The sequence below is a fragment of the Schistocerca piceifrons genome, chromosome 11 (genome assembly GCF_021461385.2).
Source record: "Schistocerca piceifrons isolate TAMUIC-IGC-003096 chromosome 11, iqSchPice1.1, whole genome shotgun sequence".
Classification (NCBI taxonomy): Eukaryota; Metazoa; Arthropoda; class Insecta; order Orthoptera; family Acrididae; genus Schistocerca; species Schistocerca piceifrons.
Window position 1 is genome coordinate 170930763 of NC_060148.1, and position 22335 is coordinate 170953097.

The window sequence follows — 22335 nt, forward strand, 5'->3', positions numbered from 1 at the left end:
ACATTAAGATCATCTGCTCCAAGGCGAATTGTACACTAGTGAGTACCAACAGGGCTTATCGCAAAAACTGGGTCCTAAGACCCTGAGGTATGCACTGGATATACATCATGATGGTTTGACTTAGGATCTCCTACGGGGCCGTATTGTCATGGAAGAAGGTAGAACATCAGGTTGCAGCTAAGTATCTTGCTAAGGTGCAGAGACTGGCCTGGTTAGCCATAACACACACTAAAATAGTGAGTGAGGCAAATAGGGGAATGGCTGGGGAAATGCCGGCCGACTGTATAACAACTCCTTACTGCTTCAACAAGCCTTACAATATAGTAAATGGAAGTAGGGAGCAGTGGGAAAAACCAGTTCGACACCATATGGATAGAAATCAGACCAAGGTGCTGGGGTTGTGGTGTATGGGATTCAGCTAAGACTGGAGGGCATCATCTCTCTAGGAAAACTGGCCTTGGTATTCCAAGCTGAAATTGCTGAAATCAGGGTGTGTGTGGAGGAGAATATACATAGGAGCTACAAGGACTGTAGCCACTATATCTATTCAGCCAGGCAGCCTTGAAATCATTGGCAGCTCTTGCAAGTAGATCTACGATTATTGTAGTATGTCACAGAGCTCTGGTGGAGCTAGGGGAAGCAATAGGGTAAACCTAATGTGGGTCACTGGCCACTCAGGGACTGGTGGTAATGAACAAGCCGAAAGACTGGCCAGGATGGGGGCAAAGACTCCACTCATTGGACTCTAACCTGTCCTTACAATCACCATGACTATGATCAAACTAGAACTACAGAACTGGCTTACAAGACAGTACATAGAATACTGGACCAAGGTCTATAAGCAAAACATGGTAAGGTAATGTTGCCAAAGCCATGTTTTAAAAGAAGCTCTATAATCCTAGAGCTTGAATGGGAAAGAGATTAAACTTAAGATTGGGCTGATGACCAGCCATGAGAATTTCAAAAAACACCTACATACCATGGGCACAACGGAAGAAGACCCTAAATGTAGCATCTGTGACGGGAGTGAAGAAACTGCATCACACCTAATCATCGAATGCATGTCACTGCACAGCAAGAGAGAGAAATTTTGGGGCAACTAGAAGTGGAGAAATTGTGTCTAACAAAGAACTGGTAAAGGGACTCCTTGCACTATCTAAGGACACTGGTTGGCTTTACTAGATACACAGGGAGCAATACCACACAAACTATTTTAGTGCAGGCAGAGTCAGGTTACACCAAAGCTGATATAGTTTCCCTGTCAAAATCAAACCAAATCAATCATCCTTCGTGAATTTGTGTTTAGGTATTTTTTTGACAAATTAACTATTATGCAGTGAGATCAAGATGAGTCCAGTTCAATTGGTCGTAATTCAAACTTGGTATGTGCTACATAGTAACCTAAAGCACCAAGTACATGAGCATAAAATTATGATCTCATCTGATATGACATACTTGTCTGTACAGAAATATTTACTTGGATTTGCTTATTTTTAACAGTTGCATATGATGGCAGTGTATCATGTTTTCACTGATATATAACGCAAAATTAATCTTAGAATGTTTGGTAAGCCTCAAAGTGAACAGCATGGGAAGGTTCTTATTTCAAGTTGTTTAGTTTCAACAAAAACAATGTACTTTTAATCACTGTTATTTCAATTTACTTTTGTAAAATGCTTTGAAGCTGACTAGCATTGTATGGTTTCTTGAGGTTTTAAATAAGCAGTGCTGCTGTGCCTCATGGTTTCTTTGGTAATATATTTGTGTTTCTCACAGTCTGGGCTGGTGAACAGTTTCTGTTAAGTCTGCGTAGGTTTTGACAGCAGTTGAACTGAAGCCTCTGGGCAGTCAACCAGTTGTGTCACTTCAGTTCTCTAAAATTGTATGGACAATATGACTTTGAGCAAAACTTGAGGATTTTCACATTTTCTCATTGTTTTATCTTTTTGTGACTGAAGAACTTTCACTTTGTGCAACTGATAGTTCTGTTTTGTGCTGAACTTTGATCAGACAGTGACACAGCATGAAAGATGAACTTATATTGACCCAAAGTTGGAACTTAGATTTTAGTTCTGATTTCAAAGTAGCCTATGTACTGGAGAATCTGTCAAATATTCTTAATTATTCACATAATTAAATTGCATTATATTCAGTCTGAAGAGTTCAACCTTGCTATGTGAACCTATAAAATTCAATTTAATGATTTTAAGTATGGCTATTTCTACTTTTGTGTCTTACATTGACAGTATACAACATTCAGTTTAACTTTGCCACTGTGTTTATATTTCCTTGTTTAGTTTTCATTGCATTTAAATTCCATTTAAACAACTTGCTTAAGTTTTGCAATATATGCCTAACTTCATACTTTTAGCATCATAGGACCAATTTCAAAACATTAACATTACATATCTTGAATAAAATTTCTCATTAAGGAGTAAGCTCTCAGTCTCAGTAGCTGGACTGAAATCATCATCAATGACCCTACTGGCACACAAACTGAAGGTAACAGATACAAGGCCAAAAAATTCAATTTGATCTTCCAATGTTATTTTACCATGGAATATTGTAATGGAGTTCCTCCTTTCAGTACCAGCATAAACATCAAAATGACAGATTTTGAGATGATCAACAACTGTTGATTTTCTACTAAGTAACCACTTAATAGAAAAAAGGCACCTGGACCATATGAGATGGCTGTACAATACCGCTCATATTAAAATGAACTTGTTCCTTCTCTAACAGCAGCATATCGTAAGTCTCTGAGCCCATGAAAGTGTCCTAGTTACTGGAAGAAGGCACCAATCAATCACATTCTCTGTGTGTCACCTGACAGATGCACATAATCATAGCAAAATAAAGCACGTGCACAAATAATGCAGTAGGGCACATTTCGGAGTTTTTAGGAAATCAACAAAAAACATTAATAATAATGTTATAGCAGATATGTGTTGTTTGAAGATGCCGACTGTTGAAAATACCTGCTTGTGCTTTTTAAAATTGCACTAAGGGTCGGTTTTAGAAAATAAATAAATATTGTAACAGAAAAACAGTGTATAGCAACTGATATACAGCATTACTGCAGATCAAACAGATTTTTATTGTAAACTGATTACTTTGGTCTTAAAATAATAGAACATGAGTTTGTTATCAAGTTGAGACCCAAAGCTGGCACATTACCAGATGGTAGACAATGTTTTTATAAAATGCCTGTATTTTGATTCCATGTATTTCGTCACGTCCAATAGATCACTTTTCTGCTCCTTACAAGTTTCAGTACCCATTGTAGAGCAACCAAAAAGCAAAACACAACAGAATTTCTTTTACTTCATGTTCACACCCATGTTTCAAAATGAAATGTCTTCCACATGGATGAAGCATCCTTATGCCTCAAGGCATAACTTCAACCAGAGTACACCAGTAATTTTCAAAGCATGTGGTGTTTTGATAACCAGCTCCACAGATCCTATGCCCTTGAAGTCTTCCATCATCTCCTGAATGGTCAGTTTTGAAGGTTCTACAGAGGCCTAAGCTATGACATGCTTCCATTCTAAAGGAGCCATAACTTTTGATGCTTTCTTTTCTCAATCACTGCAAAGTTCCTGTCACAATGTAGGAAACTAATCCTCTAACATAAAAACCTTTTGTTTTTCTACATAGTACTTGCAGTTGACCAGATAGAAATGAAGTGCTAAAATTCTCCAGTTATTGTTCTGCCCAACATGGTGGTCAGGCCATATAATTAGTTTGCATTCCATACCTTCTTCAAGCATAACAAATTTAATCAGACCAGAAACTATTTTGCTGAACCAAATCTTGCATCAGATCCATCCCCTAAATTTACTGTGTTAGTTAAGTACCAAAGTCACGAACCATGAAATTATATGATGTCAGCTGTCTCTGGCACAATACCATGGAATGTGCCAATGTATGACAAAGTAACACCTGTTGTACGTCAACACATGTAACATACATATTGTTGTTCTTTTGTAGCCATTTCTGGGTTGTTTTTTTAGCAGTCTGTATGCTCAGTCTGCTTTTGCATGACAACTGACCTAAGTTCCATGTTGTGCATTTGTATCTCACCTGAAGCTGCGAGCGTAAACAAGCGACAAATTCTGGACAGATTTAGACTGTGGTACAGACATTCTTTTGAAGATTTATTCCTACTTTGAGAAACTCAAACTGAGTTCCTGAATATGAGACGTGTCTTCATTTGTTATGGCATGTGGCCTACACAAATACTTTCCTCAACCACCTTCAGGAGTTCTAATTCCACTTTCCAGTTTATGTTGAAGAGAGCTTTCATTTCGGGTGATACAGAATATGCCAAACAATGTTTTCTAACACACTTCTTTCGACTGGACTTCATATTTGAAAGTAGCTTGTTTCAATGAAGTACTGTCTTACCTTTCTTTCATCTGCCTGGCACACCTATTTACATGGAGTTTATCAAGTAAATTGACTTCATTGTGCATCAAGGCATGGTATTCTTTGTACGGCTTTAACTTAATTTTCATACTTAAATGTTCTAGAATCCTCCTTTTGTACACACTTCAGTATTGTGTACATGATCCTGAATCATGCTGTCAATATTACTACCCAATATTCAACTGAAGTATCATACCCTACATTGTCTTTTAATAATACAGCAGTGTGTATTCAACTTTTACTATAATATTGTCAGAAGATGCACATAACGTATGTTGTTAGAGCCATGTACTCTACAGGGCACATATGCTGTCATTCAGGACATGTTATTCAATAAACATATGTCTTTTTACAAAACCAAAGAAACCAATCCAGCATTATTCCACTCACTTGCATTGGTGGCTGTTTCACAGGAACTACCTTACATTTTGTGATTTCTGTTCCAATCTGCCGTCATGTAGTCTTTCTCTCTTAATATCCTGCCAATTACTCGAAGTTAATTTTCCTTTTCTGTGCATTATTTGCCCTTTTTGGACCACTTACTGTAAGCATTACCTTCCGAAACTATGCAATACTTGTAACACCTTGCAAGCAGACAAGATTGTGGTCATCTCACACTGTGGTCACATTGTGTCCTCCAGTATCTAGTCTCCACTGATTCCACATCTGCCTCACTGTTGATGCAGCTTGCCTCATGTGAGCCACAATGTGACAGAATGACCAATAATTCTGCCCCATTTAAACACACACACACACACACACACACACACACACACACACACACACACACACACACACCTATTTCACCTTGTGAAACTGAAAAGAAATAGTGGCACTTGATTACATGTTGCTATTTCATATGACATCTCTGCATCCAGTGCTGTGTAACACTGACCTGTCCTATCACACAAAAGAGGGCAATACTGGGCCTATATGCACACAACCTCTCTGCCAATTAAATCACATATTATGTTTCAACTATTCTACAGTCCTCTTATCGTGGCATGGTGCAGACCACTGCTTCTGAATGTGTTACTTTGTAGGAACAGTAGTGTATTACATGGAGTACATAGAGTCCGGGAAAATTTTCTATTATTTATTGCATAAGAACCAAACATTGTACAGATGTCATACATATGTCATTCTGAAGAGAAACCCCAAAATGTTTTTTGATGTATACCAGCACAGTGCAGTTTGATAATTTGCCAATGATAGCACTACTTGCAAACACTGCAAGTTCAGGTGTGGAGCAAGCTTTCTGTGTGTTGAAGTTTGACAAAAACAAGTATGCTACAGCTCTTCAACAGATGTTTAGAACGAAGTACACTAAGAAGCCACCAACAAGGAAGGCTATTTACCACTGACACAACAAATTTGTTATGACAGGTTGCTTATGCCCAGCAAAGAAAAGTGTAATTCCAGTAAGAGTGGAGTGCATATGAGAGACATGCTGGGATGGATATGGCAAGAATTTGATTACCGCATTGATGTCTGCTGGGTCACTGGGTCACTCATGGTTCGCATATTGAGTGTTTGTAAAAAAAAAACTTTCAGAGTTTCTTTTCAAACTGCAATATGTATATCTGTCAATGCTTAGTTGCTGTGCAATAAATAACTGAAAGTGTTCTTTGACTTCATGTACACCCTGTATTTTAACAATATTAATGTATCCATATTCTGGAGCTACATATACACACCACAAGATGATAATAAGTAACCTAGCAAACTTCAGAATTATCATGAAATTAAATTACCTATTTTTGATTTACATTTTGATCATGCCAATTATGTTAAGAACAGTGAACCTCCTACAAAATGTGCTTCACTTTAATAACGCCAGCTATAAATTTCAAGGAAAAAAAAAAAAACACAGAGTGAGACCTATACTACTACTATAACATGACCTTCATTCATTTTCACTGCATTTGTGCATTGCAACATAAGAATATTTGAAGGAGGAGATCTCTGTCTCCAGTTACAGGTTAGAAACCACACACTTACACAATGAACTAAACATAAAAGCAACACCAAAACAGTATTTCACAAACACTTTACCTACTCAACAGTGTAGTATTTGTTGCTCTGGTATTATGTGGCTCCAGTGGAGTGGAGTAACAGACAACTTAAGAATGCCTACCTTTAAAAGCTGTCCTTTCAGTTGGTCATAACTGCAAAATATTAGAATTATGGCCCAAATTTCAATGTCGCATCACCTACAGCACTGATGTCCTGCAAGTATAGAATCAAGTAATGGAAAACCTTGGATGGAATGTAACAATATTATGAAGAGCAAAGTTGATTGGTTGGTTGGGACCAAACTGCAGAGTCATCAGGACCCTTCTCCTGACAAGAAGGGCTCAAGGTACAAAAACACCCAACACCACACCTAAAAATAAAACAAATGGAACAAAAAAATGGGGAACACATATACCACAAGGAAAAGCAGAAGAAGGTATTAAAACCACAGAGCATATGGTCTGGGTCAGCTGATCACAATAATAAAAGAGGATGAGCCAGCCACTCTGCAACACATTAAAATTTCCACTCCAAAAAGACAAGGCGAGATGAACACATGTAGGGAAAAGACGACCACAAAGACAAATAAATGCATAGAAAGTGCGACAGAAATAAAAATGGAGGGAGGGTGGCGACCTCAGAGAGATGACTAGACACCCACCCTAGATGGTACGATAAAACACCCCTCACGAATAAAAAGAAGAACTAAATCTGCTGTTGAAGCACTGTTGCCCAATACTGAAGGTAGGGTGCTGGGAACATTAAAAGTCCACCGCAGTGCAGCTAGATGTGGGCAGTCCAGCAAGATGTGCACGACAAGTAATATGTGAGCCACAGTGACACCGACGTGGGTCATCGAGACAGAGGAGGTGTTAGCCGCACGCAGTTTGTTGTGCGTACTGAGATTATGCCATTTAGTCTCCCAAAACTGAAAAACCTTGTGGCATAATAATCATCGCAGGTCAGTTACACGGATGCCAATCTCCAGAAGTGGTTTCCATGTAGCCTGTTTGGCCAGCCTGTTGGAAAGTTCATTACCTGGGATTCCAATGCGGCATGAGGTCCACACAAACAACAGGGATCGACTGGATCGTTCCAGGGCACAGATGGACTCCTGGATGGTCGCTACCAAAGGATGGTGAGGGTACGACTGGTCGATAGGTTGTAGGCTGCTCAAGAGAAGAAACAACTCACCAGGGCATGAGTGGATGTGCTCAAGAGCACAAGAAATGGCCGCCAGCTCTGCAGTCCAAACACTGCAGCTGTCTGACAAGGAGTGCTGTTCAATATGTCCTCCATGAACATATGAGAAGCCAACTTGACCATCATCCATTGAGCTGTCAGTGCCAACCACTTCATGGTTCCGGTGTATGTTAAGAATTGAGAGGAAGTGACAGCAGAGAGCTACAGGGTTAACTGAGTCCTTAGGGCCGTGTGAAATGACCAGGCAAAGATTCAGCCTCAGTGTACACCATGGTGGTGTACGTGAATGGACCTACAGCATAGTTGGTAAAAGCAAGAACTCGAGACAGAAGAGATCGGATGTGAACGCCAATCTTAAGCCCTGACATGGGCCCCCAATGCAGGAGAGAAACGCCATGGATGGGAAAAGGAGATGGTAATTCGGATGCTCAGGAGAACTGAATGTGTGCAAAGTAACTGGAGAGCAGTTAGGCACACCTAACCTTCAATGGAGGAACTCTGGCCTGGTCACTGGACTCATCCTGAAACCTCCTGCTGCCAATCGATCATCACAGTAGTACACTGGGTCGAGTAAACGTAATGCTGAGGGTGCTGCGAAACAATAAACAAGACTCCCATAGTCAAGACAGGATTGAAAAAGGGCTGTGTATAGCTGCAGCAGCGTAGGGTGATCTGCACCCCAGTTGGCGTTGCTCAGGCAGCAGAGGGCATTGAGGTGCTGACAGCTCTTCAGCTTCAGCTGACAAAGATGAGGAAGCCACATCAATCGGGCATCGAAATCCAGTTGTAAGAATTGATATGTCTCCATTATAGTGAGTAGACCATGATTAAGGTGAAGTTTCTGGTTCCGGATGAACAGTACGATGCAGACAAAAGTGCGTGACACATGACTTTGCAGCAGCTGAAAACTGGAAGCCGGGGGCTAGAGCCCATGACTATGCCTTGTGAATGGTTCCCTGTAGGCACTGCTCAGCAACACCAGTATTGGAAGATCAGTACGAAATGCAGAAGTCGTCTGCATACACAGGAGCTGAGACCAATGGCCTGACAGCTGCTGCAAGACAGTTAATGGCCACTAAAAATACAGATACACACAATACAGAGCCCTGCAGGACACCATTCTCCTGGATATGAAGTAAACTGTGGGAGGCACCAACTTGAACATGAAAAGTATGGAGCGATAGGAAATTTTGGATAAAAATCGGGAGTGGGGCCCGGAGACCCCACTCATATAATGTGACAAGGTTATGATGTCACCAGGCCATGTCTTAAGCTCTTCATAAATCAAAAAAGATGGCAACCAGGTGTTGGTGACTGGAAAAGGCTGTTTGGATGGCAGACGCGGGAACCTAGATTATCAATGGTACAGTGACCCTGACAGAAACCACTCTCGCATAGAGCCAATAGGCCACATGACTCCAGGACCCAACACAACCGCTGACTTACCATATGTTCTAACAGCTTACAAATAATGTTAGTGGGGCTGATGGGGCGATAGCTACCCACATCAAGTGGGTTTTTACTGGGATTGAACACTGGAATGCCATTGCGATGGAAAAACACCATTGCATCAGATCCAGTTCAAGATGATGAGGAGATATCACCTGTAGTTGAACAAAGATGTTAGATCTGACTGTGGATCCGATCTGGCCCAGGAGATGTGTCAGGGCAATGTGCAAAGATGCTGAGGAACTCCCACTCTAAATGGAGCTTTATAGGTTCAATGTGACATTCATTGAACTAAAGAGCTTTCCTTTCCATTTGCCGTTTGAGGGTGTGAAATGATGGGGGATAGTTCTCTGATGCAGAGGCTCAACCATAGTGCTCAGCAAAGTGCTCAGCAATTGCCTTTGGATTGGTACAAACATGCCATTGACATTAATGCCAGTAACATCTGTCGGGGTGTCGTACCCACAAACACGTCTGATATTCGTCCAGACATGGGAAGGTATGTATGGCACCCAATGGTTGAGACGTACCTCTCCCAACATGCCTGCTTCCGTCTTTTTATAAGCTGGTGAACGTGGGCAGGACCCCTTTAAAAGCTATTAGTTGCTCTAGGGAAGGGTGCTGCTTATGTCGTTGTAGAGCTCTCTGATGCTCTTTAACAGCCTCAGCAATTTCCGGCGACCACAAAGGTACTGACTTTCGTTGGGGGCACCCTAAAGAACGAGGGGTCATGTTTTCTGCCACAGAAACAATCATTCTACTGACCTGCTCAACTACCACATCGATGGTACCATGTGGGGGAGTTTCAATGGTGACAGCAGAGGTGAAAGCTTCCCAGTCTGCCTTGTTTAAAGACCATCTTGGTAGATGTCTGTGGGAATGGCGCTGGGGGAGTGACAGGAAGAAGGAAAAGTGGTCACTACCATACAAGTCATCGTGGACTCTCCAGTTGACAAATAGGATAAGTCCTGGGATGCAGAGGGATAAATCAGTGGCCGAGTAAGTGCCATGAGCCACACTGAAATGTGTGGGGGGCCCTTGTATTTAAGAGGCAGAGGTCGAGGTCGAGGTGAGACACGAAAGTTTCGACATCTCTACCTTGGCCAGTAAGCACAGTACCACCCCACAAGGGGGTTATGGACGTTAAAATCTCCGAAGTAGGAAACGTTTAGGCAGTTGATGAATCAGTGCAGCCAATGTGTTCAGGGGTACTGCACCATCTGGAGGAAGATACACGTTGCAGACAGTTATTTCCTGTGTCATCCTTATCCTGACAGCCACAGCTTTCAGAGCAAAATAGACGAACAGGGATAGGGAAACAATTAAAAATTGCTTAAAAGAGCAAAGGCCGCTGGACCTGATGGGATACCAGTTCGATTTTACACAGAGTACGTGAAGGAACTCACCGCCCTTCTTGCAGCAGTGTACTGTAGGTCTCTAGAAGAGCGTAGCGTTCGAAAGGATTGGAAAAGGGCACAGGTCATCCCCGTTTTCAAGAAGGGACGTCGAACAGATGTGCAGAACTATAGACCTATATCTCTACCATCAATCAGTTATAGAATTTTGGAACACGTATTATGTTCGAGTATAATGACTTTTCTGGAGACTAGAAATCTACTCTGTAGGAATCAGCATGGGTTTCGAAAAAGACGGTCGTGTGAAACCCAGCTCGCACTATTCGTCCACGAGACTCAGAGGCCATAGACACGGGTTCACAGGTGGATGCCATGTTTCTTGACTTCCGCAAGGCGTTCGATACAGTTCCCCACAGTCGTTTAATGAACGAAGTAAGAGCATATGGACTATCAGACCAATTGTGTGATTGGATTGAGGAGTTCCTAGACAACAGAACGCAGCATGTCATTCTCAATGGAGAGACGTCTTCCGAAGTAAGAGTGATTTCAGGTGTGCCGCAGGGGAGTGTCATAGGACCGTTGCTATTCACAATATACAAAATGACCTGGTGGATGACATCGGAAGTTCACTGAGGCTTTTTGCAGATGATGCTGTGGTGTATCGAGAGGTTGTAACAATGGAAAATTGTACTGAAACGCAGGAGGATCTGCAGCGAATTGACGCATGGTGCAGGGAATGGCAATTGAATCTCAATGTAGACAAGTGTAATGTGCTGCGAATACATAGAAAGATAGATCCCTTATCATTTAGCTACAAAATAGCAGGTCAGCAACTGGAAGCAGTTAATTCCACAAATTATCTGGGAGTACGCATTAGGAGTGATTTAAAATGGAATGATCATATAAAGTTGATCGTCGATAAAGCAGATGCCAGACAGATTCATTGGAAGAATCCTAAGGAAATGCAATCCAAAGGAAGTAGGTTACAGTACACTTGTTCGCCCACTGCTTGAATACTGCTCAGTAGTGTGGGGTCCGTACCAGACAGGGTTGATAGAAGAGATAGAGAAGATCCAACGGAGAGCAGCGCGCTTCGTTACAGGATCATTTAGTAATCGCAAGAGCATTATGGAGATGATAGATAAGCTCCAGTGGAAGACTCTGCAGGAGAGACGCTCAGTAGCTCGGTACGGGCTTTTGTTAAAGTTTCGAGAACGTACCTTCACCGAAGAGTCAAGCAGTATATTGCTCCCTCCTATGTATATCTCGTGAAGAGACCATGAGGATAAAATCAGAGAGATTAGAGCCCACACAGAAGCATACCGACAATCCTCCTTTCCACGAACAATATGAGACTGGAATAGAAGGGCGAACCGATAGAGGTACTCAGGGTACCCTCCGCCACACACCGTCAGGTGGCTTGCGGTGTATGGATGTAGATGTAGGTTTGTAGGGGCACAGGTTCACTACATACTGAGTTTGGGACAGACACGAACTCTACCTGACACTATTATAGTCACAACAGTTCTTGGAATATCCCCTACAGCCACAAAGCACAGGGGTCCGCATTACTGGGAACCAGGTTTCCTGGAGTGTAATGCAGAAAGCAAGTGTAAAGCCAAATAGTTGCTGTAGCTCAGGCAGGTGGTGGAAAAAACCACAGCCGTTCCACTGGAGAGCAACATTATCGTAAGGCTGGGAAGGTATGAAGCATGCAAGAAGGCAGGTTACACCTCAGGGTCACCTGTTGCCAATGATTGAGCATTTGTATCCATTCCTATTGTAGATGAGGCATCAGTGACATCTAGGTCCTCAGGAGATGCTGAGATCTCCACCTCATCCACAGGTGTAGATTTGGTACGTAGTGTTGGTGTTGAGGCCACCGGAGGGTTCTTCTTCTTAGCAGTCTTCTTTGTTTGTTTGACCTCTCATTCTTCTTTCGGTGTTTGCTGGGAGGACTTCTCGGAAGTAGCTTTAGGCACGGAGGAAGAATGTGAACCTCCTCATCCAGCAGCTTTTGGCTCCTTTAGCCACTGCCGAGTGCCCACTGTGGAATAAGTGGATACCTTGGAAGAGAGGGTCGCAAGGGACCTCTTCTGCAGGAGATGAGCGAGAGGAGGCTGTTGCTTCTCCCGCTTGGGGCAGGGGACCGATGTCCCCTGTGTTTGGGTGATCCTTGCTCCCAAAGTAGGTACTTGTGATGGCAATGGTAATGTAGCTGCAGCATATGTTGACATCAACTGAGTGGGGTGTAATCTTTTATTTATTTATTTATTGTTCCGTGGGACCACATTTAGGAGAAGTCTCCATGGTCATGGAACGAGTCAATACATGAAATTATAACACGATTGTAGAAACAGATAAAATGAAATATAAGAAACATATTCAGGCGACAAGTCGTTAGTTTAAATAAAGAAAATCAAGAATGTAACACTGGAATTTGCTTAATTTTTTATCTCTTCCAGGAGCTCCTCGACAGAATAGAAGGAGCGAGCCATGAGGAAACTCTTCAGTTCAGACTTAAAAGTGTTTGGGCTACTGCTAAGATTTTTGAGTTCTTGTGGTAGCTTATTGAAAATGGATGCAGCAGAATACTGCACTCCTTTCTGCACAAGAGTCAAGGAAGTGCATTCCACATGCAGATTTGATTTCTGCCTAGTATTAACTGAGTGAAAGCTGCTAACTCTTGGGAATAAGCTAATATTGCTAACAACAAACGACATTAAAGAAAATACATACTGTGAGGGCAATGTCAAAATTCCCAGACTATTGAATAGGGGTCGACAAGAGGTTTTCGAACTTACACCATACATAGCTCGAACAGCCCGTTTTTGAGCCAAAAATACCCTTTTTGAATCAGAAGAATTACCCCAAAAAATAATACCATATGACATAAGCGTATGAAAATATGCGAAGTATACTACTTTTCGTGTTGAAATGTCACTTATTTCAGATACTGTTCTAATGGTAAATAAAGTGGCATTTAGTTTCTGAACAAGATCCTGAACATGGGCTTTCCACAACAGCTTACTATCTATCCGTACGCCTAGGAACTTGAACTGTTCCGTCTCGCTTATAACATGCCCATTCTGTCTGATTAAAATGTCAGTTCTTGTTGAATTGTGGGTTAGAAACTGTAAAAACTGAGTCTTACTGTGATTTAGCATTAAATTATTTTCCACAAGCCACGAACTTATATCATGAACTACATTATTTGATAATGTTTCAATATTACACACAAGATCCTTCACTACCAAGGTGGTGTCATCAGCAAACAGAAATATTTTTGAATCACCTGTAATACTAGAAGGCATATCATTTACATAAATAAGGAACAGCAGTGGCCCCAGCACTGACCCTTGGGGAACGCCCCATTTAACAGTGCCCCATTGGGACTGAACATCATTACCACTCTCAATATTGCGGAGGATTACCTTCTGCTTTCTGTTCTTAAAGTAGGAGGCGAACCAATTGTAAGCTACTCCCCTTACTCCATAATGTTCCAACTTCTGCAGTAATATTTTGTGGTCAACACAGTCAAAAGCCTTCGTTAAATCAAAGAAAACACCTAACGTTCGCAACCTGTTATTTAATCCATCCAAAACCTCACAGAGAAAAGAGACTATAGCATTTTCAGTTGTTAAGCCATTTCTAAAACCAAACTGTACATTTGACAGCAAATTATGTGAATTTAAATGCTGCAGTAACCTTGTATATACAACCCTCTCGATAACTTTAGCAAACACCGATGCCATAGAAATAGGTCTATAATTGTCAACATTATCCCTGTCTCCCTTTTTATAAAGTGGCTTCACTACCGAGTACTTTAATCGGTCAGGAAACCGACCACTCCTACAGGAATAGTTACAGATATGGCTAAGTACTGAGCTAACATACGTGGAACAATACTTCAGTATTCTGCTAGATACCCCGTCATATCCATGAGAGTTCTTGGTCTTTAGTGATTTAATTATTAACTCAATCTCCCTCTTGTCAGTATCATGGAGGAGCATTTCAGGTAACAGTCTCGGAACACTTTTTTCTAAGAGCGCTATATGATTCCCTGTTGGGACTAGGTTTCTATTTAGTTCACCTGCTATATTCAGAAAGTGATTATTAAGTACTGTACATATATGCGACTTATCAGTAACACAGACATCCCCACTACGCACTGATTCTATATTCTCGACCTGTCTCTGCAGACCAGCCACTTCCTTTACGACTGACCATATGGTTTTAATTTTATCCTGAGACTTACAATACTGTTTGTAATGGGCTGCTGTATTTAGATTTTGACTGTTTCTAACGTTTTGATATAATTGCCACTTTGTTCTACAAGATATTCTTATCCCTTTAGTCAGCCACCCAGGCTGCCTGTTTGTGCTAGTACCCTGTTTTGAACGTTCTAACGGAAAACAACTTTCAAAGAGCATGAGAAAAGTCTTGAGGAAAGCATTATATTTATCGTCTACTGTATCAGCACTATAAACATCTTGCCACTCTTGTTCCTTGATAAGGTTTACAAAAGTCTGTACAGCAACTGGATCAGCTTTCCTAAAAAGTTGGTAACTATCTTTAACATGTGTTGCAGCACAAAAATCTTTTAGACTTAAAATTTGTGCATCATGATCTGAAAGGCCATTCACCTTTTTGCTAACAGAATGCCCTTCTAATAATGACGAATGAACAAAAATATTGTCTATGGTTGTTCTACTGTTCCCTTGCACTCTCGTTGGAAAGAATACGGTTTGCATAAGATTATATGAATTAATGAGGTCTACCAGCATCCTTTTCCTTGCACAATCACTTATACAATTAATATTGAAGTCACCACATATAACTAACTTTTTGTATTTCCTATAAAGTGAACCAAGAACCTCCTCTAGCTTTAGCAAAAAAGTTGTGAAATCGGAGTCTGGGGATCTATAAATAACAACAGTAAGAAGTTTAGCTCCACTAAATTTAACCACACCTGCACAACATTCAAACACCTTTTCAGTGCAGTACTTTGAAACATCAATTGACTCAAATGGGATACCGTTTTTCACATACATGGCTACTCCCCCACACCGCAAAGAGCTCCTAGAAAAGCTGCCAGCCAACCTGTATCCTGGTAAAGGAAGCCTCTGAATTATCTCCTTATTTAAGAAGTGTTCAGATATACCAATAATTTCAGAGTCAACATCTATAAGCAGTTCACTAACTTTATCTCTAATACCTTGTATATTTTGATGAAATATACTAATTCCCTCATTAATCGGATACCCAAGCTTTGTAGAAAGTGGCTTCTTTGTTAGAGAGACTTCCCTTAAGCAGGAATACCTATCAGCTGACTTCAATCTAAAAAAGGTACAGCTCTAACACCCACAACTACCGGAATTTTCCCATGAGTGATCCCACCACCCCCACCTATGCTGTCACCTACAAGTTTTGCCAACCTCCCCTTCCCATACCTGTTGAGGTGCAGGCCATGTCTAGTGAAACCCGTCCTACTGATAGACTCCACCGACACCACTGAAATGTGACTCATGCCTTCTGTCATCAGCGCACCCCCAAGTCTCATGTTATTACGCCTGACGGCTGTATTAAGATGAGGCCGATCGTGACGCTGAAACAGTTCCACGAAATGCACATTCGTGTTGCCAGTCTGAGTGGCTATCTTTTCCAGGTCACCATCTATGTCATACTCCCCATCCCTATCAATACTATTACCAGCCCCACCCACAATCACTACCTGATCCTCTTTAGTAAAATCCCTACATAACCCCCCTACGTTAAAAGTCACCTGAGCCAATCCTGCATTAGGCTTCACAATGCTGGTGACCTGGTACTCACTCCCCAAAACTTCCTGCAACTGCTGGCCTACACCTCTACCATGAGAACTACCTAACAGCAGAACCTTCTTCTTTCTCTTAGACTTTGCAACTGTCCTAGCCACCGTAACTGCTGAGGTCTGCTGCATACTTCCTACATCTACAGCTACTAGAGATTCCTCTCCACTAGACTCTGACAGTTGGTCATATCTATTGCAAACACCAATAGTAAAACTATCTGAAAATCTCCTTCTCCTAGCAGATCTCTTGCCAACAGCCAGCTCCCATTCCCCATCCCCCTTCTCCCTCCTCATCCTATCTAGCTCCTCCTGTGCATTTTTCAACTGCACCTGAAGGGCACAGATCTTATGCTCCTGCTCCTCTATCAACTTACTCTTGCTACATAACCTGCAGTTCCAGGAGAGGATCTCACCAGAATGCCCACTGGCTTCCCCACTGCATTCCCCCCAGTGAAAATACTTCGAACAAGTCTCACACCGCAATCCACTACTCACGAACCTACGGCAAAGCCCACACTTCTCACTCATGGTAAAATTTTACAATTATTGAAACAAGAAAACAACTTTATCTAAGTTCCGATACTACAATAAGAAGATGTTAAAAACTGACTACAATTATCACAAACTTGCTCTACAAGGGAAGTAACTACTATTATTGACAGTATTAATCAACAACAAATGAGAATATAACAAAATACTAACACAGAAAGAAAATCAAACGTCTAATGACAGTAACGAAACTGAAAGCAGTTCGCAAAAATTTCTTCTGAAGTTATTTCACCGGAAAACACCAAGAACACCGGTTGAAGACTACTAAAGTTCCTAAATAAACTACTATACACAAACAATTAATTAGTACTTAGCTTTCGATGCGCCGCTACAGCTGCAACTGGTCAGCGCGGAATGTAAACACGGGTAAGAGGTTAAGTTGCTCGATACGCTTGTTTAGCCTCTTGATAAGTCAAATGGTCCAGGGTCTTGTACTCCCATGACTTTCCACTCCTTTTAGAGTACTGTGCAGTCTGGTGAGCTGGGGGAGTGCTGCTCACCGAGTTGATACAAGTGGGAGGAGATGCAGAGACAGTATTTGGATGCAGTGGACATACGCAGTCTCAACATGTGGCATTGGAAGTCCAACAGGAAGACATATGCCCAAATTTCCAGCACTTAAAGCACCGCATAGGAGGAGGGACGTATGGTTTAATATCACAGCAGTAAACCATCACCTTGACCTTCTAAGGCAATGAATCATCCTCCAAGGCCAAGATGAAGGCACCAGTAGCGACCCTTTTATCTTTGGGTCCCCTATAAACCTGCCAGATAAAATGAACCACCATTCTAGAGTGGCGTGGAGCTTGTCGGACTGAGGAGGTCGTGATGGAAAATAATCCCCTGGATGATGTTGAGGCTTTTATGGGGAGTAACAGAAACAGGAATATCACCCAGCTGGTCACAAGCAAGTAATGTCTGGGATTGGGCTGAGGATGCTGTCTGAATCAAGACTGCACCACTTCTCATCTTTGCCAGTGCTGTCACTTCCTCAAACTTATCCTCAAGATGTTCAACAAAAAATTGAAGCTTCATAGGTAGAAAGGAGTCCCTGACCATTCTGCTACAGACAAAATACCGAGGTGAATATGGCTCTCTTCTTTCTGTAGCACTACATTCATCCCATTGTGTAGCAAGGGAGGGAAATGATTTAGGATCATATCTGTCAGCATTTTACTGGATCTTGCCCTTCTTACAGACTGCTGGCGCCACGGTCACCAGCAAGAGATGACTTAGTCCGCTTCATTGTGGGTCAGCCACCCTGGTACCACCCACGCCAATCGGGCTCCCCCCATGGGCGGCACCCAGCCACAGCAAAAACCACCTGACATGATGGCCATTGCCGGGAGTCCTGATGCCCCAGGAAGACAGGCATCTACTCCTTGGCATATGTGGGCAGTTTACAGCTCAAGCATCAGCCCTGTGTTGTCAGGGGACTACCACTAAATGGGTACATGATGGCTCCACCCCAGCGAACTGGCTACCATACTGGATATTGGGCTCACAGAAATCTAATATTGTCATGGGGGCAAAAGAGTACAGGAGACAACGTAAGAAGATGACATACCCCCGAAAGTGTCCTCGCCCAAATAGTTGAATTGCAGGTGGAGATGCAAAGCCATGACAAGAGGCTCAGGACAGCAAATCAAGGGGCACTATGGATAACTCACGCACCACGTAAGGCGTCATTCCCCATATGACCCGTGCTTATGTAGAATTTTGGAAGTGGTAGGTCAAACCATAAAACTTATAGGGCTGAAAAGTGAGAGACTTCTTTTAGTCACCTCTTATGACAGGCAGGGATACCTCAAGCATATTCTAATCCCTGGACTAGCAAGAGAAAGCAAAGTTGACACTTTTCATATTGCAGAGATGCCAAGTGGCAGATAGGCACAACAAAGAGTGTCTCACAAATAAAACTCTTGACCCATAAGTCTTTCGTCCAAAAAAAATCACACACACACACACACACACACACACACACACACACACACACGACTGGAACAACCACACAGTGAGCAGCAGCAGCAGCACTACTGCATGATGGGAGTGGTGATGGGGCAGGGGTAACGAGGAGGCTGGGGTGGGGAGGGATAGTAGTGTAGTGGTGATGTACAGTGCAGTGCTGCTGGGGAGGGTGCAAGAATGAGGTGCAAAGAAGGTAGGGCAGCTATCGGGGTTACATGGTGGGCAGGGGAGAGGTGGGGAGGGGGCTAACGGAAAAGAAGAGAAGTAAATATACTGGGTATGATGGTGGAATGAGGGCTGTATGGTGCTGGAATAAAACAGGAGGCTGAATAGGTGAGGACAATGGCTAATGAAGGATGAGGCCAGGAGGGTTACGTCAATGTAGGAAAATTTCCCACCAGCACAATTCAGAGAAGCTAGTGTTAGTGGGAAGGATCCATATGGCAGAGACTGTGAATCAGTCATTGAAATGTAGGGTCATGTTTGACAGCATTCTCAGCAACCACGTGGTCCACTTTTTTTGTGGCCATTCATGCGGACAGATGGCTTGTTGGGTGTCATGCCCACATAGAATGCAGCACAGTGGCTGCAGCTTAGCTTGTGGATCACATGACTGGTTTCACAGGTAAACTTGTCTTTGATGGGATAGGTGATGCTTGTGATGGTGGTGGAAGAATGTATGGCACAGGTCTTGCATCTACATCTATTACAGGGGTATGAGCCATGAGGTAATTGGTTGGGAGCAGGCGTTGTGTAGGGATGGATGAGTAGATTCTGTAGGTTGGTGGACAGTGGAGTACCACTGTGGGAGGTGTGGAAAGGATAGTGGGCAGAACATTTCTCACTTCAGAGCATGACAAGAGGTAGTCAAAACCCTTGTGGAGAATGTAATTCAGTTGTCCCAGTCCTCGGTGGTACTGAGTTACAAGAGGAATGCTCCTCTGTGGCCAGACAATGGGAGACTCTAAAGATAAGGCATGAGAGATTTGTTTTTGTACAAGATTGGAAGGATAATTATGATCAGTGAAGGCTTCAGTGAGACCCTCAGTATATTTTACAGACTAAGATGCTGCAGGCTATAAAGCATATAATCATTTTAACCACTTTTTAAAAAAGTAACATTGTTACAATTTTTAATATTAGATTGCAAAGCCAGGCTAAACAAAAAATTCTTAGTGTATAAAACCGAACTGACCTAAACGCCCCTGAATATCAAAATTTAACTTCTTCTCGTTCATGACCACTGTCTTCTTCATATAAGAGATGGTCTTCACTGCCCGCCAGAGAACTATTTGTACTGTACTTCTTGAAAGATTTGACCATAATGTCTTCTCTTACTCTACACCATAGCTGTCTTTTCCACTGACACACTAGTTTGACTGTAGGTCCTTTCAATGCTCTCTGGTGCGAGTGTTTGTTGGGTTTTGTCTGTAGCATGTCAACTGAATTTGGTCAGAAAAAACGCAAGAGCAGAACTGAGCCGCAACAGAGCCAGCCGCAGGTGGGTGGGAGTATCACATGCTGCAAAGCAAAACATGATTGAGTCAGTTGGGCATGGTATAGCAACAGCCAACACTGCAGTACATTAGTGGAAGTTCGGGAGCCTTTCCTTACCTGCCAACAGTCATATTAAAATATTTGCCTGAAGCCCTCAATGAACATAGTCAAATGTATACACATTCAGCCATTCGTGTACTAAATGATTTTTCTCTCAACATCAGAGCGAACAACACCCACAAGCCTGTGACACCCAGAGTGACATCCTAGAATGCAGTATGGGGTCTGCCGTTTGAACACTACACAGGGTAGCCTGCTATGAGGCACGAGGGAGCTGTCTGCTCACTGGAGGAAATTCACGGCCATCATCAGCTGCACCACTGTGGGGTCATCACTGTCGCAGCCAGAGACTGCTGACAGCGGCATTGAGTGACCCCATATTCAACCATGCTCCTTGCACTGTCAGCAATGACAGATGTCTACTATTTCACATGAGAGGCAATTGGAAGCCTCTACCAAGCTGTTCCTGATGTACTATGGCTTAGGGCTGGAAAAACGAAAGGAATTAAACATATCTACAGTTGCCCTGACATCTCATTTCACTCTCCACATGCGACAATCCAAGAGTCATGCAACACTGATGTCAGAACTTTGTCATCTCTTTGTAGGCCTATGTTAGAACCTACACCTTATGTTACAGTGAATCAAAAACCAAAAAAAAGAAAGAAAATTCTTATATTTTGGTCATGGAAAAGGCATCTGACAGTCGTGAATATTATGAAGTAGATTTTATTGCAAATAGAGAACAAGTGGATATTTCTATGCTTAGAGGTAATAGAAGGCATGATTAGTTTGAGACTGTTAGATGTGCACAGTGTAACCTCAAGGGTTACTTAAGTGCAATGTTTGAAGTCACTTCTAGGAAAATGTTACACATGTAATCACTTGGGCCAAACAACTAGGCAGTGCTGGAAGTCAATACGGCTCATAATTACACATAAGAACAAAATTAATGTATTTTGTCTTCTTGTCTTGTGAATGTTAGTTCTCGAAGTGAGTGTTGTCAAGGACGAAGCTTCAATAGAACCAGACACATAAGGTGTGCCATAACTAGAAGCAGAATGCATTTTGTTACAGAAGGTAGCACAATTACCAGCAGATAGTAAAGAACTTAGTCGCCTGACACGATCACAATCATTCAACAAAGTGTAAATTTGTCAGATAAAAGTTCAACTGTTTAATTGCTCCTTACCCCTGATAAAAAAACCAACAATGAGCAGGTCTTCACCTTCGATATCTGGCTCAGATGCAAGGTTGGTCTAATGAAGTATTATTTACTGTTCCAAAGAGACGAACAGGGGAAGTATAAACATATTTATCGTATACAGGAGCTCTGAAGGGAGCCACAACATTCCAAGAATTTAAAGAAGGGTTATTCAAAGATATATGGAGCAAAATATTGCCAAACACTATAGGGAACAACTAGCGGCAATAATTAAGAAAAATACAAAAACTGTGAAAGAATTTGCAGATAGGATGAGGAAAATTAATGCATTAGGGTAGGATGCTGAGGTCAATGATATTTTGCAAGAAGCAGAGCAGAGGGTCTCCAATTCTTTTTTATGTGGGCTGCATGCGGAAATGTCAGAATGTGTGTGGACAGGGTGTCCGAAAGATTTGCGCACAGCAGTGCGGTTAACTACAGAGTGTGAGGAGATCAATTTGTCGACTGGAATGCAGGGCAAATGGACAGTGTTTGCAGCTAACATAAAACATTTCAAGTTTGGGCAAACAGGCCATGTAACGACAAAGTGTCCCCAGCCTCATGGTGATGTGAATAAGTAACAGTTTTAAAAGTAGAGGAGCAGGGAGAAGTGAGGTATTTAACACTAGCTGGGACCCCTGGTCCACCTATGGTCTTCTTAGTAAGACTAGATGCTACAAAACTGTATGCAGAAGTGGATGCGATAAGAAGAATAGTAGGGAAAAAGGATTCCATGATATTATGAGACACAGGAGACATGTTTCAGTCACCAG

The 22335-nt window shown here is 42.2% G+C and overlaps 1 protein-coding gene across 7 annotated transcripts in view; it reads right to left on the reverse strand.

The window, feature by feature from the left end:
* Positions 1–22335, reverse strand: part of LOC124719951 (zinc finger protein 708-like) — a 115929-nt gene that overhangs the window by 19071 nt on the left and 74523 nt on the right. The window lies entirely within an intron of this gene.